Source organism: Meles meles, chromosome 21, assembly GCF_922984935.1.
Source record: "Meles meles chromosome 21, mMelMel3.1 paternal haplotype, whole genome shotgun sequence".
Lineage (NCBI taxonomy): Eukaryota > Metazoa > Chordata > Mammalia > Carnivora > Mustelidae > Meles > Meles meles.
The window spans coordinates 24,271,351-24,286,054 of NC_060086.1; the positions used below are offsets into that span (position 1 = coordinate 24,271,351).

A 14,704-nucleotide genomic window follows, 5' to 3' on the forward strand; every position below is an offset into this window, starting at 1 on the left:
TTGAACCCCCCGATCCTGAATAATGCGGGGTATGAGAACACAGACAGCACCTCAGGGGGTTTCAGGAACGGATGTCCCCCCAAGAAGGGCCAGGGTCAAACAAAGAGAGGGAGGAAATGGCTAATGGACTACTAATTTCCCAGGATACAGGGAAGGGTTGGGGGTGGGGGCGCCCCAGGAAAAAAAAGGGGAACTGCCTTAAGGGAACAGCAGGATGGGAAGATAACGAGAGAGGGATCGGGAGTCAGGAGAGTTGGTGATCACGGTAAGTGCTCGAAAGATTCCTATGGAATCAAATGGAATTATTAGGATATAATAACATATAAGCCCGACAGGTCCAACAGGAGAGTTCTAACTGCAGGATGGTAGGAGTGAGAGCACCAGTCCACGATGAAGGTCATGACACTGATGACGGTGACATGGTGCTGACACTCACGGCCAGTCTTGAACACCTGCTGTGTGCCCGGCTCGGGGGGGAACACTCCATATCTGGTCCTCCCCGTGGTCTTCTCAGGCAAAAATCGTTGCATGGCTATCCCCACGAGGACTCTGCACTGAAGGCGGGAACATCACAACAGAGGCATCCTAGGACTCTTGGGAGGCTAACTGGCTTTCTTAACCTGGCGGTAACCCGGGGAGGTAGGAACCAGCCTCATGCACGGTAGGACATAGTAACTGCAACCAAGTAATATTCAGATGAGGGTATCAAGGGGTTCATGGGGAGCCTTTTTCGTTGAGCGTCCGAATCTTCATTTCGGTTCAGGTCATGACCTGAGGGTCGTGACATCCATCGTCACATCAGTCTCACAGCCACTGTGGATTCCTGCTTGAGATTCTTTCCCCTCCCCTCCTCCTCTCCCCACAAGCCCTGCCCACCCCTGCCACAGGGGCCAGCACTCCTTCTCTAAAATAAATGAATAAATCATATCTACAAAGGAAAAAAAGAATGGAGGGAAACCACAGTAGTAATAATAATTTGTGGAAGGCTTCACTCTGTGCTAGATCCTGTGCTCACTGCCTTGGATCTATTTCTCATTGAATCCTTCCATCCCAAAGGCCGGTTACCATTCTTATCCCCACTCCAAAGACAGGACTGGGGCAGAAAGGGATTGGACCATGATTCATGCAAGGAATCCCTATGTTACCAATAACATGACTTTCCGACAAGGTTTAAGGATTTAACACACCACGGTGAAGATGCCGATCACGAAAGCACGGAACTTGAAGGACAGAGCCGGGCAAAATGGTTTCAAACATGAACTTGTGGATTCTCCCAACCTTCTTGCATGTTTCCAATGAAGGAAAGCCCCGTGCCAAAAAAGCTGTCATGAAACGCATCCACATGGCAAACAACCTGGTCTTTACAGCCCGGGACCTATCCCAGAAGATTCTGACTCAGTCAGTCTAGAGGAGGATCTAAGAATCCTCTTTTTTTATTATTTAAGAAGCCCACAGGCTCTGCTGATGTGCCCGTTGGCCTGGGTACGACTGCCTTAGAGTCTCTGCAATTCCAAACCCAATCTTGCCCTACAATGTGTAGCTGTCTGCAGACACAGGGGGCACTGGAAACTGAGGCAGAGAGGAACAGAGAAATTATAAAAACCTTCCCACAGAGAGTCACGAATAGGCAAGCTCTACTTACACTATTTCTCTCCCCTTTTGCTGTATCTGAGTTACTCCACAGTTGATTTCCTTTTTTTTTTTAAGATTTTATTTATTTATTTGTCAGAGAGAGAGAGAGATATCACAAGTAGGCAGAGTGGCAGGCAGAGGTGGAGAGAGAAGCAGTCTCCCCGCTGAGCAGAGAGCCCGATGTGGGACTCGATCCCAGGACTCTGAGATCATGACCTGAGCCAAAGGCAGCAGCTGAACCCACTGAGCCACCTAGGCATCCCTGATTTACTTTTTAAAGTAAGCAAGTTTGCACAAAGTGTTACCAACAAATATTAAATAAATCCATATTAACAACTTTTCAAGAAACATAATTGTAATATGCTACTGAAAAGTATTTTCTTTCTCTCTGATCATTTCAGTGGCACATCAGATTCCCTTAGCAAATAATAGTCAATAAGAGAAAAATGATTTCTGATTCAACAGTGCTACACATGTGGTCAACAGCACCTACAAACTGGAGAAGAAATGAAGTTGGGGAGAAGCCATTTAAATTCACATATATCACCACAGACTGTCCCCAAGTCTTCAAAACTTCTGTATTTATCTATTTACTGAATCAACCACTACTAATACCTATTACATGTCATTCATGGCTCTAAGTCTTTTATTAATGTTAAATACGATTTCGTCTTTACAATCAGCTATGAAGCAGGATGATTATCATCCGCATTTCTCCCACCAGGAAACTGGGATAAAGAGTGCTTCGGTAACACAGCTCTTAAGTGGCGAAGCTAAGATCAGCTTGGCGCTGGTTTAAATCACTCTGCTAAGTCTCCAAGTACCTACAAAAGCGCAAGTCTTCACCCCAAACCTTGGTTTTCCCCACAATACAGTCCCCACGTGGCTCCAGCCTCAAGGACATTCAATTCTTTGAACAGTTCACACTCCTGCCCTGTTCTAATGGAACACCCTCCCACATCTACCATTTGTCTTAGACTGCCGGTCTCAGCTGAATCATGATTTCCAAATTACCAACTCAAACACACCCTGTATTTCTCAGCACTCAAGGAAAAACTGTAATTATGTGTTTCACGGGTAATTATTTGTTTCTGTCTTGTCCAAACAGGTGGTGAGTACCTCAGACACCCGTCAGACCTATTGATCGTGTGTCTGCAATCACCACCCACTACCCACCCAAAAGGAAGGGCCCACCACAAAGGGCCCCACTACAACCCTGAGAATGTAGACTCCAGGGGCCTCCACCCAAGAGCTCTGGAAAGTACTGGCTCTGTGCACGAATACTACGCGGTCCTGGGCCCGCATCCCTCCGAACCACCCCCTTCCCGCCTTCATTGGCCTGACCTCAGGTTCACAATGGGGATCCAGACAACCCCCAGTGGGATGCAACTTACTCAAGAGGGAGAATCCGAACATTTCCCCCGTCAACAGGACACTTAACTCCTTTCACGCCGGTCTTCCAGCAAGGCCTCAGGCCCAAGAAGACTGACACCCCGTCTGCCTGGTTCGGGCCGCGTCCCCAATCCCGCTATCCCCAGGTCAGGCGCACAGCAGGGGTGAGATAATTAGCCGCTCCTTACATGAAGCCCCGCTCCGGGCTCTTCAGGGCTGCGAAAGCAGGGGCGCACGAGGTGACGGCTACCTTTTGGCGAACGAGCGTGTTCCTGAGATACGGGCCCGCCTGCCACCGAGGCCCCAGCCCCCAGAGGACGCCGGCCCCTGAGCCCTCACCCCGCAGGTACCTCTGAGCAAAGAAGCATCTTCACAAGCGCCGCGCACTCCCTCGTCGTCTGTATCGAGGAGAAAGGCAGGAAGCGAAAGCGGGCGTCCTCAGGCCACTGTCCTTGGACGCGGGGGTTCCGGAATGCTGTGCCCCGCGGAGAGACGCAAGCGGGTCCACAAATACCGAGGGGAACCGCCAGCCTCGGAGACGCAGGGCAGAAGGGCTGGCTCCGCGGACTCAGGGACGCCGCTGCCGTCAGCTCCGCTAACAGCCTTCCCGCTCATTGGCGCGATTGCTGAGTCGCTGACTGGATAATTTCCCCTCCGGCCTGAGCGAGCGTCCGTGTTGTGTGGCTGGGAACGAAAGAATTATCCAAAGACTCGAAAGCCGGGACAAGGAGGCCCAAAAAACCCTGGCCAGTAGCGTCTGGATTGACGCGCCAATGAGCAGGAAGGTTTCTCGGGGAGTCTGACGTCAGTGACGTCATTGAGCCGCGCCGGCTGAGAGCGGGGGAAGCCAGCCCATTTCTCCCGTCTTTTCGGCGTTTGGCCGGTTCCCTCCGCGTCAGTGGACCTCCGCTTCCATGTTCCCGGTGGACACAGCATCCCGGAACCTCCACGCCCATGGCCACTAGCTTGAGGACGTCCGCTTTCACCTCATTTCTTCGGCCTCGACAGACACAGACGACGAGGGAGTGCGCGGCACTTGTGAAGATGCTTCTATGTGCAAGAGGTACCTGCGGGGCGCGGGGTCAGGGGCCGGTGTCCCCGCGGGTTGGGGCCTTGGTGGGAGGCGGGCCTGTGTCTCAGGAACACGCTCGTTCGCCAAAAGGTGGCCGTCACCTCGTGCGCCCCTCGTTTCCACCTGTGAAGAGCCCGGAGCGGGGCTTCATTTCTGGAGCGGCTAATTATCTCACCCGTGCTGTGAGCCGCGCCTGGAGATAGCGGGACTGGGGGTGCGGCCGGAACCAGGCAGACGGGGTGTCGGCCTTCTTGGGGCTAAGGTCTTGGTGGAAGACCGGCGTGAAGGGAGTAAGTGTCGTGTTGACGGGGGAGAAGTTTGTGTTCTCCCTGTTGAGTAGATTACATCCCACTGGGGGTTGTCAGGATCCCCGTTGTGCAGCTTCGATCAGGCCAATCAAGGCCGGGGGGTCGGAGGGATGCGGGCCGAGGACCGGGTAATACTGGTGCACAGAGCCCGTACTTTCCAGAGCTCTTGGGTGGAAGTCCCGGGAGTCTACACTCTCAGGGGTGAAGTGGGGGCAGCGTTGTGAGCACAGATGTGTGCCACATATTGGCAAGCACGAGGCTGGAGTGTAGCTCGCTCAGCAGAAATTGTTGAGAGTGTACTTTGTGGTGGGCCCTTTTGGGTGGGTGGTGAGTATTCAGTGATTGAGAACACATGGTAATTAGGACTGAGGTGTCTGAGGAACTCACCACCTGTTTGGACGAGACAGGAAGCAAGTAATTACCTGTGAAATACTTTGTTACCTTTTTGCCTTGAGTGCTGAGAAGGACAACCGTGCATTAGAGTTTGTAATTCAGGGAATGATGTTTAACCTGACAACAGAGGCCTAAGAACAAAACACAGATTGGGGCGGGGGGAGTGTGCTGGTTTCAGTTAGAGCAGGGAAGGAGTGTGCTCTGTTAAAGGAATTGAGGGAATGTTCTTGGGATTGGGGCCAGGTGGGGAATGTAGGGTGGGGAAAACCAAGGTTTGGTGTTAAGACTTGTAGGTTTTGTAGGTGCTTGGAGACTAAGAATACTGATTTAAAACAGGGAGTCCAGAGCCAAGTTGATCCTAGCGCTGCCACTCAGGAGCTGTGTTACTAAAGCAGTTTTCATCTCAGTTTCCGGATGGGAGAAATGGGGATGATGATAATCCCACTTCCTAGATGATTGTAAAGATGAAATGACATTGAACATTAATAAAACACTTGGAGCCATGTCTGTCGTGTAGTAGGTGTTAGTGGTGTTTGATTCAATAAATAAATAAATACATTCATCAGGACTGAAGACTTTAGGCTATCTGTGGTGTATTTTTGAACTGAAATGGCTTCGACCCAACTTCATTTCTTCTCCAGTTTGTAGGTGCTGTTGACCCCATGTGTAGCACTGTTGAATCAGAAATCATTTTTCTCTTATTGACTATTATTTGCTAAGGGAATCTGATGTGCCACCGAAGTGATCAGAGAGAAAGAAAATACTTTTCAGTAGCATATTTCAATTATGTTTCTTGAAAGATTGTTAATATAGATTCATTTAATATTTGTTGGTAACACTTTGTGTAAACTTGATTACTTAAAAAGAAGTTAATCAACTGTGGAGTAACTCAGATACAGCAAAAGGAGAGAGAAGTAGTGTAAGTAGAGCTTGCCTATTCGTGACTCTCTGGGGGAAGGTTTTTATAATTTCTCTGTTCCTCTCTGCCTCAGTTTCCAATGCCCCCCTGTGTCTGCCAGCAGCTACACATTGTAGGGCAAGTTTGGGTTTGGAATTGCAGAGACTCTACGGCAGTCGTACCCAGGCCAAAGGGCACATCAGCAGAGCCTGTGGGGCTTTTTAAAGAAAAACGAGGAGGATTCTCAGATCCTCCTCTAGACTGACTGAGTCAGAATCTTCTGGGATAGATCCCGGGCTGTAAAGACCAGGTTGTTTGCCATGTGGATGCGTTTCATGACAGCTTTTTTGGCACGGGGCTTTCCTTCATTGGAACAACACGCAAGAAGGTTGGGAGCATCCACAAGTTCATGTTTGAAACCATTTTGCAGGGCTCTGTCCTTCAAGTTCCGTGATTTCGTGATCGGCATCGTCACCGTGGTGTGTTAAATCCTTAAACCTTGTCGGAAAGTCATGTTATTGGTAACAGAGGGATTCCTTGCATGAATCATGGTCCAATCCCTTTCTGCCCCAGTCCTGTCTTTGGAATGGGGATAAGAATGGTAACCGGCCTTTGGGATGGAAGGATTCAATGAGAAATAGATCCAAGGCAGTGAGCACAGGATCTAGCACAGAGTGAAGCCTTCCACAAATTATTATTACTATTTTTGATTTCCCTCCATTTTTTTCCTGATTGTATTCTTTCTTTAAGAGATTGACGTCATGCATGTGATGAGGGAGGGGGAAGGACTCTCAGGCAAAATGCACACTGAGTGTGGTGCCCAACATGGGGCTTGATGTCGTGACCCTCAGATCATGACCTGAGCCAAAATGAACAGTCAGATGCTCAAGCAACTGGGCCATCTGCGCCCCTTGACTTCCCTCCATCTAAATATCATTGGGATGAAGTTACTGACTCTGTCCTCACTGTGGGTCACGCTGGTTCCTGCCTCAGTAGATTATGGCAAAAAAATCCCTAAAATAAAATAAAATCCCAGGAGACCTAGGGTGCTGCAGTTTTGGTGTGTTACCTCCTTCAATACAGAGGCCTCCTGAGACTAACAGTGTTGTAAACTGTCTGAGACGGCCGCTGGGAAGAATGTGAGGGGCTCCCCCCAGTGCCTGGCACACAGCAGGTGTTCAAGACTGATAGTGTCAGCACCATGTCACCTTCATCATGAACTCTCATGATGCTCTCATTCCTCCAATCCTACAGGTAGAACACTTCTCATTGGACATATTGGGCTTATATGTTACTATGTCTAATAATTCCATTCCATGTTCTTCATCTCCCCTCTCCTTATCTTCCCCATCCTCCTATTCCCCTAAGGCTATTCCCTCTTTCTTTTTTCTGTGACCCCCACCCCCAACCTGCCTCCCCATGTCCTGGGAAATTAGAAGTCCCTAATCACCAGCCACCTCTGTTTCCTCAACCTCTCCGTAGCCACTTCATCCTACTCTTTCCTTCGATCCTTCTGGGGGGGACATTCACTCTTGATGACCCATAGGGTGTTCTCTGAGTTCTCATACCCTGCATTATTCAGGATTGGGGGGGTCGAGATTGGTGTCCTCCTTCTTCTTTGCCCCCATGCCATTTCTTTGAGATCTGTGGTCCCTAGGGAGAGCACTCTGGCCTCCTCATCATTACTGTTTTCTCCCAACCCCCTGCAGTTATTAAACTAATTCATGGAAGACTTGGGTGCTGGGCCCACAGTCTTCCAATCCTGCTACAGGACTAGGTGGCCTCCATGTGCACATGGAGGACCCAGCTTCCACACAGGGCACTCATTTTCTCAAACTCATTTTCTCAAATGCCTACTTTGGCGTGATCACTTCCGCCACCACTCCCAGCGTGGTGCCCTGGATTTGCACATTGGTGCTGCACCACCTCGCACGTGAGCAGTGCGGCTCCTTTCAACCCCGATCTCTTCTTTCCAGCGTGTTCCTTCTGTCATTTCTGCTCTGCCATCTGTGTGCTCTTCCTGAGGACCTCCTTGGATTTTTCTGTCCTTTATTCTCCCTGGAGGCTCTCATCTCTCAGCTGAGCTTGAAGCTCCCAGCCCATGATTCAGCGGTTGTCCTGGCAATGCTTCTACCGCCCTTGCCTTTCGTCCGAGTAAACCCCAAACCCTGGGCAAACCAAAGCATCCATGGTCACCTTGAATCCTGATGGTGGGAATCACACAGCAGGGCAGCTCGCAACGACTGTGAGGTCTTGCCAACCAGCCTCACCGGTGTCCTCATGGAGCTCCCCCATTCTGTGGTTCTCTGGGCAGCTCCCTTTCCCACTCTCCGGAATCCTTCCAGCAGACTTGTCCCACTCTCCTCAACCCTGTGATTGATGCCGCCCTCCTCTTTCATTCTCTGTGTACCATGGGCATTGGGATGGGTAGTGCTTCACAGAGAAGATGGGAACCTTCAGATTGGAACTCCATGAACATCCGTGCAAGAAAGGGAACCATCCTTTCCTCCCGTGACTGTGGTCAGCGTCCTTCCCAGAGGCCACTGGGAGCACACCCGTCCTTAAACACAGTGGGTTCGTTACTCATCGTGGGGGAGAACCCACATATTGGGAACTGTGGGGCTGATCAGTGAGAAAGGGGTGTTCGAAAGAACGTACAGGATTTGGGCTTTGGGTGGGTGTTTTTGGGAGTGTTCAAGGAAGCAGGGCTGCGCTCTGGACTGAGTGCTGACAGGAGGCGAGATAGTTCTGGGATTAGGTAGCTCTATCAGTCTTTTCTAGAAGGAGTGTGAGTAGCGTGATGAACAGTGTCATTCTGAAGGAAGGCACTCCCTAGTATGAGCCGGGAAGGAGGATGATTGGTATTTTGTGGTAGGCACGACAACCTGGTTTTGTGTGTTTGGACAAGAGAGGAAGTGGGCCTATTTGGTCTCCCTTCTTCACCACGGCCAGGTCACCTCGTGCTGCTGTTCTGCGAGGTCGTTTGTGTCAAACGGTAGAACCACATGGCCTCTCTGCACGTGCCGGGCCCGCTCCTCCCAGCCGTGCAGCCTTGCTCATGGTGCCAGGCCGCCTCCTCGATGTCAGCCCTGCTCTTCCTTCTTGCCCAGTGGAGGAGGGAAGTCTTCAAAAGACAAACAGGTGTTTGCCAGACAGGGGAAACGAGCCTGGACACTGAAGCCCGGGGCTGTGTCAGCGGCACCTGACCTTGTGTCGGGGAGCGGGTAGCAAGAGAGCGTTCTGGAGAGGCTGTCAGAGAGTGAAATGCGGGAGGACCGAGAGGTTTCAAGTTGGGGAGTTGACGTGCTCTGGGTTTTCAACCATCCCCAGGAGCCGTGTGGGAGCTGCACTGGTGACAAAGGGCAAGTCTGTTCCCTTTTCCTTCCCTGTGGCCACACCCCCGGCTCAGGTCCCTTCTCCTGCCTGCTCTGTTGCAACATGTCTACCTCATCCTATCTGCTTCTTGTCCAGCTCCCTCTCCCAACCACATGCTCCTGCTCTGGCCAGGGTGATCTTTTTGGAATCCCACATCTTCTCTTGTTACTGTGTTACTGGAAACCTTTTGATTCCCCATCAGCGCCAAGGTGGAATCTGCACTGCGTGGTATGACTCCCTTTGCTTTTCGTGATCCTCCCACGGTACCCTGGGTCTCCTGCTGCGGACTGGTGATCTGCATTTGGATGCCTCAGAGTTATCCCAAATCCAATTTTTCCAAAACTATACTCGAGATCCCTTTCACCACCACCCCCTCCGAACTCGGTGAATGGGACCACTGTGTCCTTCTCCCACGTGCAAAAGGGCAGAGTTATCTTGGAACTCTGCTTTTACTTCCTTTCCCTCTTCTGCGATCATTCACGCAGATCTGTGATTTTATCTGCTAAATATTTCTGGGATCTACCTCCTTTTCTCCACCTCTCCGTCTGCCCTCTCAGCCCAATTTATGGTCATTTGGGGTCTGAGCCATGGTGCTAGTGTGATCGGTGAGCTTCCTGGTGCTCCTGCCTCCCCCAAGGACATCTCCCTGGGAATCCAGAGATTGGTGGAAGCCCTATTCATTCACACCCTGCCTAGGATCATGGCTTCTTGTTGCCATTGGAGCTGGCCGCAAACGTTCCTTCTGTGTCTGCACAGCTGCTCCGTCCTCCCTCTTCAGTCTTGCCTCCTCCTAGGTTCTCCCCAACCCTCATGAGCTCTCATCTCCCCTCAGATGAATGCAGTGACTCCACATTCTCTGTTGAATGTCTGTGCCAGGGGGTGCTGGATGCTGTAGGAGGGTTGGAAGGGGCTGTCATCTTAGCTGGGATGGCCAGGGAAGGCTCCCTGAGGACAAAGGTGGGGAGAGCCTTGCAAGAGGTGAGGGAGTGAGCCCTGTGCATGTCTGTGGGCACAGTGTCCCTGGCAGAGGGAAGGGGGAGTAGGAAGGCCTCCGTGGAGAGAGCTGGGCTGACTTGTTCCAGGAATGACAAGGCCAGAATGAGGGAGAAGGAGATGTTAGGGACCTGGGGTGGGCGCAACTGTCACGGGGGATTTTGAAGCAAAGAATGAGGTGACCTGACTTGGGTTTTATTGGGATCACTTCAGCTTCTCTGCTGAGAACAGTGGGGGGTTGGGGGGGTGGAAGCAGGAAGATCACTTAGGAGGCTCCTGGAATATTCCAAGAGAAGAGATGCTGTCGGATTGGATTGGGGTGGAAGTGCTGCTAATCGACCCGAGTCTGGGTACATGTTGAAGGAGGAGCTGATGGGATGTGCTGACAGATTGGATGTGGGTGAGGCCCATGAGTCAAGAAGGTGCCCTGCCTTCTGGCTGTTCCAGCTCATGTCAGATGCGGCTCCCTCCAGAGGCCCCTGACACCTGCAGACACGGTCCAGCCCACTATCTCTTCTCTGTGCATGTGGCAGTCAGTCCCGCTGCAACGCAGACATCTTGTTTAATGATTGTCTACCCTGTGGGAATAATGGTGCCCAGAGGTACTCTGTGTGTCTCAGTGCCTCGTGCCCTGTAGACCCCAGTAAGTACTTCTCAGCCAGCAGAGTGAGAGGAACTGAATGTAGATGCTCAGGTTCTATTTCCTGATGAGGTCTCCAAATTGTCATGTTCTCTTTCACTGGTTTTTAGTGGTCTGTGTGTTTTTGAAAGCAGGCCAGGGGCTGTAAGACTGAAATTCTGTTGTGAGAATTCCAGAAGTTAATCTGATGTCAACCGCATTGAAAAATGTCACTGTTGATGTGCAAGTGGGTCACAGGATCACATCTTGGCAGAGGCAGCATTTTCTGGAGGCCTAGGCCTTCCTTCCCAGCACGGTGTTGACATCTACACAGCTCAGCCCGGAGAGCAGGGTTGAGATTTTGACGTGACACATTCTGAAGGTGGGGGCGGCTGCTTTCCCTCCCCAGAGAAGACAGGTCACTCTAGAATGAGGATATTCTGGTGAGGGTCAATTAGCTGCCAAACTTGCCCATCAAGAAAATTGAATAAATCATGGCTTTTCTGGATTTTTAACCACCTTCCCCCCATTTTTTCCAAAAGGTAATTAATTAAATTTTGGGAAAAAATCGTGAAAAGCAATGGTCTCACATCTAGAATACTAATTACTTTCCTCTTACAGTTAATTTTTTAAAAGATTTTATTTTTTAAGAATTCATTTTTAAGGAATCTCTGTCCCCAAACCCCCAGATCAGGAATCACCTGCTCTTCCAACTAGCCAGCAAGGTGCCCCTTCAGGATTAACTTTTTCAATGAGAAAAGTGAATACATTTCCCCCACCCAGTAACCTAATTTAAATAAAGGGGGCATATAAGTTCTTGCCTCCTTTTTTTTTTTTTTTTTTTTTTTTGTTAATTGGCTGAGTGGTATTCCACAGTGTGGTTGTACTTATGTGATGACATTTGTGTTCATCATTTGGGTGGCTATTCGGGCTGTGATGAACATTTTTGCATGTGTGTTTGAATTTCCCAGTGAGATGGATTTCAGGGAGGAAGCTTCTACAAAATGGTCCTCAAAAGGTTACATCAGTTTCTGTTCTCACCCATGGTAAGTGAGATGTTCTCAGAATCATCTTAGTCTCTTAAATTGTCAGCTGGCAGGTAGAAAAAGATTTCTTTGTATTTTGAGAGAGGGGCAGAATGGGGAAGGGGCAGAAGGAGAGGGAGAGAGAGAATCTGTCCCTGCTGAGTACAGAGCCTGTGTGGGGCCAGATCCCACAACCCTGAGACCATGACCTGAGCCAAAATCAAGAGTCAGATGCTCACCCTGTTGAGCCACCAAGGTGCCCCTTAAGTTTATATTTTTATAATCAGTAGTAAGACTGAGTATTTTTAGTTGGTCTCTGTCACTGATCTTTTTTTTTTTTTTACTTTTTTTTTCCATTTTATTTATTTTTTCAGTGTAACAGTATTCATTGTTTTTGCACAACACCCAGTGCTCCATGCAAAACGTGCCCTCCCCATTACCCACCACCTGTTTCCCCAACCTCCCACCCCTGACCCGTCAAAACCCTCAGGTTGTTTTTCAGAGTCCATAGTCTCTTATGGTTCGCCTCCCCTTCCAAAAATTTTTTTTTTTTAGTAAACATATAATGTATTTTTATCCCCAGGGGTACAGGTCTGTGAATCGCCAGGTTTACACACTTCACAGACTGATCGTTTTTTATATGAACCCTCTCTCCTTAGCATTTTCCCACTGGGTTGTCTTTTTGGTTATTTATATTTTTATTATTGACTTGTTTTTTTTGGGGGGGGGCTTTTTTTTTCCCTGAAGGTTTAATTGATTTATTTGACAGAGAGAGAGCACATGGATACAAGCAAGGGGAGTGGCCGAGAGAGAGAGAGAGAGAGAGAGAGGACAAGTAGACAGAGTGACAGGCAGAGGGAGAGGGAGAAGCAGGCTTCTCCCAGAGCAGGGAGCCCGAAGTAAGACTGGATCCCAGGACCCTGGGATCATGACCTGAGCCAAAGACTGAGCCACCCAGGTGCCCCTTTTATTGATTTGTAAGAACTTTGTATATGTAGGATGGTGGTCCTTTGCCTCTGGACTTGGTGCAGTATTTTGTCCCAAACTGTTCTTGTCTTTGAGTTTCGCTTGTACCAAACATTTCATGATACATTTCTTTTTTTTTAAATTAACATATAATGTACTATTAGCCCCAGGGGTACAGGTCTGTGAATCGCCAGGTTTACACACTTCATAGCACATACCCTCCCCAATGTCCATAACCCCACCACCCTCTCCCTCTCCCCCTCCCCCCAGCAACCCTCAGTTTGTATTGTGAGATTAAGAGTCTCTTATGGGGGGCGCCTGGGTGGCTCAGTGGTTTAGGCTGCTGACTTCAGCTCAGGTCATGATCTCAGGTTCCTGGGATCAAGTCCCACATCGGGCTCTCTGCTCAGCAGGGAGCCTGCTTCCTCCTCTCTCTCTCTGCCTGCCTCTCTGCCTACTTGTGATCTCTCTCTGTCAAATAAATAAATAAAAATAAAATCTTTAAAAAAAAAAAAGAGTCTCTTATGGATTGTCTCCCTCCCAATCCCATCTTGTTTCATTTATTCTTTTCCTACCTTCCAAACCCCTCATGTTGCTATTCGACTTCCTCATATCAGGGAGATCATAAGATCTGATTGACTTATTTCACTAAGCGTAATACTCTCTAGTTCCATCCACATCGTCGCAAATGGCAAGATTTCATTTCTTTTGATGGCTGCATAGTATTCCATTGTGTGTGTGTATGTATATATATATATATATTCCTTATCCATTCATCTGTTGATGGACATCTTGGTTCTTTCCTTAGTTTGGCTATTGTGGACATTGCTGCTATAAACATTCTATATGTTTATATGTTATATGTTTATATGTTTATAACATACGTTCATATGTTATATGCTATAAACATGCTATAAACATTCGGGTGCACGTGCCCCTTCGGATCACTATCATGATACATTTCATTCTGAATGCTTATATTGCCAAATCTGAAAGTTTAACTTCATGGTTTGTTTCTTTTAGACGATGCTTTAAAAGATCTTTTTCAACCAGTACTGCATTTTCTTTTGGCACTTTTATGGTTTTGGCTTCTATTGCTTAGACCATTTTATCTACCCTTATTATTTTGTATGATATAAGTAGCTGTTTTTGTCCCTACACCATCCAGTGATGGTCTATATCCCCCATGGATTTGAAACATCACTTAGATACCAAATTCTTACATATATTTTAACACAGCCATGTGTTATCCTTCTTCACTTCCAGTTGGATTTGCTTTTTTTCATTTTGATGCCTCAACCTTTTGACTTGTGATGTAACTTAGCTGTGAATTGATTGAGAGGTCCCATAGCTTGCTTCTCAGAGTAAGAATTGGTTTGTGCCAGGGAACTGTTTTCTTAGGTCATTTGAGCCGCTGTACTTTAGGAAGAAAGAAAAGAAAGGGACCCTGACAAAAGGCCCTTGTCTAAGTCTGTTAGAGCAGTAGCTTTTCAGGAAACCCTATCGTGTAAACTTCCACATACGTGTCATTGGCCAGAGCTAGGCATGTGGCCCTACCGCTAGCTGCCGGAACATGTGGGAGGGGAGAATTTCTCACAGGGCAGATTGGTACCTCGTAAAAATTGAGGTCCTCTTACTAAGGAAGTACAGGTAGGTGGGTATTGAAAGGGGAACTTGGAGGGTCAGCCACATCTCTCATCTTTTTTTTTTTTTTTCCCTCCTTTAGAATTTCCCCAGGTAGGGGTGCCTGGGTGACGTAGTCAGGTTGAGCGGGTGAGTCTTGATCTCAGCTTAGGTCAGAATCTCAGGGTTGTGAGTTCAAATCCCATGTTGCTTTCCATGTGGGCACATACCTTCTTAAGAGGAAAAAAAGAAAATAAGAATTTCCCAGGTAGTCTAAGAGACAGAGGGGAGGGGAAGGAAGAAAGAGACTGGAGGTGGGAGAGCAGGGGAGAGGAGATAATGTATAAAAGAAAATGCTCAGTCTTTCGTGGTCAGTTTGATGAGCTTTAAGAAATGTACACAGTTGGC

The 14,704-nt window shown here is 48.6% G+C and overlaps 1 protein-coding gene across 1 annotated transcript in view; it reads left to right on the plus strand.

Annotated features, from left to right (window-relative positions):
• Positions 1–4,021: 4,021 nt before the first annotated feature.
• The window catches only part of LOC123933382 (mitochondrial-processing peptidase subunit alpha-like), a 79,827-nt gene continuing 69,144 nt past the window's right edge, over positions 4,022–14,704 (plus strand). The window contains exon 1 of the mRNA XM_045992476.1: positions 4,022–4,087. The gene's annotated coding sequence lies outside the window, so the exon portion shown is untranslated. The remainder of the gene's footprint in view (positions 4,088–14,704) is intronic.